Source organism: Pteropus alecto, unplaced genomic scaffold, assembly GCF_000325575.1.
Source record: "Pteropus alecto unplaced genomic scaffold, ASM32557v1 scaffold59, whole genome shotgun sequence".
In the NCBI taxonomy this organism is placed as follows: Eukaryota; Metazoa; Chordata; class Mammalia; order Chiroptera; family Pteropodidae; genus Pteropus; species Pteropus alecto.
In genome coordinates, this window is record NW_006443292.1 from 4,739,660 (window position 1) to 4,744,226 (window position 4,567).

At 55.2% G+C, this 4,567-nt stretch overlaps 1 pseudogene; it reads right to left on the bottom strand.

Moving 5' to 3' along the window:
- Positions 1-367: 367 nt before the first annotated feature.
- Positions 368-483, bottom strand: LOC112472823 (annotated as a pseudogene).
- Positions 484-4,567: the final 4,084 nt, after the last annotated feature.

The following is a 4,567-nucleotide window of genomic DNA, read 5'->3' on the forward strand; positions in this document are numbered from 1 at the left end:
CCCAGCCTGGGTGGCCCAGGGACCTGGGCTCTCTGAGCACTGCTCCCTCCCTGGTGGGTGGGGGTTGGGGTACAGCCCCAACAGCTAACACCCATGGGCACAATGATGAGATACCTGCCTGGCTCCATGAGGGACTTTTTTTCCAAAAGAATTTTTCTTCCCTAGGTAGGACCTCACCATCCAATTTAGGCAGTTAAAGCCGTGAATGAATCAATGAGCTGGCTTTATTCATTCCATCTCAAGGTGAGTCGGGGCGTTGTTTTTTGATGTGCTATAAACCTGAGCAGAGAATGTTCAGAGCATTTGATTAACGTAAAAAAAAGGAGAGATGGTGATATGTTTTTTTTTTTTAATTTGTTATTATTTATGCCTACAGCGCCTGGTCTTCCTAGGTGGTCTCTCATCCAAGTACTAACCAGGCCCGACCCTGCTTAGCTTCCAAGATCAAACATCAGGCTTGTTCAGGGTGGCATGGCCATAGACCATGGACTGTGGCTCCACCGGGGTGTAAACCCAGGACCTTCTGCGTGTAAAGCAGATGTGCTAACAGCTACACTATGGAACCACGTCCCAGAAGATTTTTTCTTTTCAATGCACTGATTTTTCTATACAAAAATGACATAATATTTTCCACCTGAGTTTATAACTTTGTTTTTCTAATCGTGGTAATGGGTCAAGGTTTAAATGACCAGCTGTATCACTTAGAATCAGCCACATATAACAAAAATCCCAAATAGCAGGCTTAAATAAGGGAGGGATTCACCCTTTGTTCGCATGAAATAAATCCAGGGAAGGAAATTCAGGGCAGAAAGCTTGGTTCCAGGGGCATCGGGGACCTGGGCTCTTCCTTATGTGCCTGTTCCAACTTCCTTATCATGCAACCACCATTCTCAGAATTGCTTTGTGGTCACAAGACGGCTGCCAGAGCCCCAGCCCTCATATCTGTGTTCCAGGCAGCAGGAAGGAAGAAGCACCTTTCAGCTGACTCAGACCTATGTGAAAGGCTTCCCTGGAAGCCCAAAGACTTGGCCTATATCTCATTAACCACTCCTGTCTGCGAGGAAGCCTGAGAAGTGTGTTTCATCAAAGGACATTGCTTGCCCTCATCTGTCAAGAAAGAACTGGGTGGTCGATCGGCTGTCTCGAGCCAACCTGCCATGCTCTGTCTGGCCTTTTCATGACTCTTAAACATCATGAGTTACATACAGGCAGCAGGTGGACCAGGAGAAAATTCCAGCAGCCATGAGCTGTGAGGCTGTGCGTGTGTGAGGCCTAATCAAGGCCTGACCCAGAAATATTTTGATGTCTTCTCTTTGCTTTCCCATACTTAGTTCTCTGCTTCTGCCGGGTCTAACTGTGACTTATCTCAGACCAGTGCCCTGTGCGAATATCTCCACGTGGGCCCAGAACGGCCAGCAAGGCTGGAGAGGAAGCAGGGCTATGGCCCCATTCCCTTCGACTTGGGTGTCAGATGGCCCAACTTCCTCCGACCTGGGTGCTCCCGCCTCTGCGACCTCACTGATGAGAACATGCAGGGAACACAATTGGTTTGTGTGTTTCCTGCGGACAGACCGAGGCAGTAGCACAGGGCATGATATGATGGACCCTTCATTCCTAGTCAGCATGAAAGGCAAGTAGCTCCCCACGCAAATCAAGCTCGAGCAACACCGAACAATTCACATGAGACGTGAATCGACTTCACTACCAGCGAGGAGGTGTTTGCAAGAAAGTCAGTCTTCTCTAACCTCAGGGCCACTTGCCTGCCCCGAGGGTCATCCATCTGCCCTGAAGAGCCACACGGCTTCCCTACGCTCACCCAAGCAGCCTGGCTCCCCACAAAAGGGGGCCACACACCCAGGTCCCGGAGCCTTGCCTTGCATCCTGGGTGCTGGGCGAGTGGCCTATGGGAGATAGCGCTACAGCTGGCCCCTGGTTCCGAAGCTGCTGGGGGCTCTCAGAAGGCCTCTGGCCACCACCACCCCCAGCGAGGCTTAGGTACCAGACTTGAAATAAAGAGAAACAAAAGGGGGGTCCGTTATCATCCTCATGATTATTCATTCCATTCGTGACCAACCTTGACCATGTCTACGCATTTGCAAATGGAATTCGGGTGAACTTCCAGCGGGGGAGGGGCTCATCCCACCTCAATTTCATCTCGGTCTTCTGCTCATGCTCATTTTTATTGAGCGTTCATCAAACAAATAAGCCCTCCACGTGAAATGGCTCGGACTCAGATCATTTGACACGCCAAGAAGCCGACCAGGAGACCGTTCGCGGCACCACAGAGCCGAAAGCAAAATGAAAATCCATAGTTTTACACTGAAACCAACGGAGTGGTGACTGGTGACCGGGGAAGCTTCCAAGAGCCAAAGAGAAGATCGCTAACTAACTTCCCAGAAGAAAAGCCTGCTGAGTGAAATCGTCCTCCAGGAAGAAGAGGAAAATGGAGAAGTGGCCTGCAGACAGCACTTTACAGTTTAGAAAGCACGCCTTCGCACTGTTTTCTGGCTGGAGCTTTTCTCCAGACACTGTAAAGCGGGAAGGAGATTCTTTTACGGAAAAGAGAAACTAAAGCCTAGCGCGATGACGTGGCCAGCCCCAGAGCACACAGCTGCAATCCAGGTCAGGTGCGTGGTCGGAAGGGCCGGGCCTCTGGCACCCTGCCATCCGGACCCCGGTGGCCGACTATGCGAGAAAAATGGTTCTTTCTTCTCCCCTGGCCCCTGTGGTCACCGCCTCTGAGGCCAGGACCTCGGAGTTTGCTTCCTATGAAAGGCGCAGGCTGAAGGGACACAGCTACCAGTTTGCACCTGGATCTGTGCTGTGCCCAGTGTCACGGGGCTGCGGGACGCGGGTCCTCACCTGGGTGAAAGAAAGGCGTGGAGGACGACGACAGAGCAGTCCATGTCCACGCCCCACGCCACCCACCCCCGCACTGTCTGGCCCCGCCTCCTGCGCTGCGGTGAGGTCTGGAGCAAGCGGGCACACGCCTCTGCTTACTCACCTGGAAAATGGGGAGAAGAGCCTCTTGCCTTCATCCCTCCCGCTGAGTGGTAAGACAGGGGGGCAGAGGTAGCCCGCTGATCTGGACAAGTCTGGAGCCAGGCCCGGCCTCCTGACCTGCGCTCTGGGAGCCGCCGGCTCTGGCTGAGGACCCCGCTCTGACCCCAGGTTCTGGGGGGCACGTGCGTGCGTGTCCACAGGTGGCGGTGCAGGTGAGGCGGTCGGCATCGTTGCAATCGGTCCCCGAGGCCAGACGCTACGACCACAGGGGTAGAAAGTGAGGCGACCTACATCCCTGACTTCACGGTGAGCAAGGGGCAGTGGTCCACCTACTTTGAGCAAACAGGTTCCTCTCTGTTGCCTTGATGGCGCAGGCCTCTAAGGCCCGGGCCTGAGCGCCACCACCCACCCATCCAGCAGTCACTTCATTAACACCATTTCCTCTACAAATGTGCAGATGTTTTTATAGTTCAAGCATCCAGGATCCCATAGAAACTCTTGGAAAGGGGCGGTCAGTTCAGCCCGTGACACTTGGTGCACCCACAGTCCTTGGGTCCCTGGGCCAGGCGCAGGCAAGGTTTCCGGCCAGGCGCTGCATACCGTTCTGGCCCAGGCACCCAGACCATGGGCCTCAGCACCCAGCTGGGGCTCTGACATGAGCTATCACCCCACGTGTGTCCAGGGTGCCTGAGTGGGGGCGACGGGGCCAGCCAGATAAGACAACCGCCCAGGGACAGGCAGGAGCAGCTGAGGAAAGAGGTTCGCCTGGCATCAAGGACAGACTCACTGATGTCCCTCAAGCCTGACCCCCTCGGGGGACCCATTATCCCCTTTCTCTGCCTCACCTGTGCATCCCCACCCCCCAGAGGGCAGGTGGTTTACGAGGGTTTTCCAAAAGCTTAAAAGCTTCTCCACTGTCCAGAAGGACCGCAGGGAGAGAGGGGACAGAGATGGACCCTGAGCCCCCAAAACACACAACGGGAGCCCCAGACAGTAAGGAGGACCCCCACGGCCCACCACCTGAGACTACTCTCAGGAGGAAATGAACCGAGGGGCTTAGCCTCGCTGGCGGCTAAATCGCTATTTTTGTCCCCTAATTTGAGTTCCAGAAACCCTGAGGGACGACGTCACAAGAAGCTGCTTCCCTGTCTCAGGCGGGACCCGGGGCATGTCCCTGGCCTTGGCGTGGAGCCTTTCCCAGAGGACGGAAGCAGAGGGGCGAACCGCGCCTCTGCGTCCTTGCGAAGTTACGGGCGACCTGCAGGACAAAAGCTCCCGCTCTGCAAACGAGACGCTGCAAAGACGTCACGTGCTTTCCCTTTTTTCTTTTTTTTGAAATTGAGGTATAATTCATGCATTTTAAAAAGCAAAACAATTGCAACCCCGGGCTGGAGGGCGGCGTGCGCCTGTGAGGGTCGGAGGCCCGGCCTCCCCGACTCCAGAGCGTGGCGCGGGAAAGGCCAGCTGCGTTTCCGTCCCCTGCAGCCCCTCCGCGCGTGAAGAAGCCCCAAGGCCGCGGGACGCGCCTGCCGGGTGTCGCGCCCCGGGCGGACGGAGGCGCGGC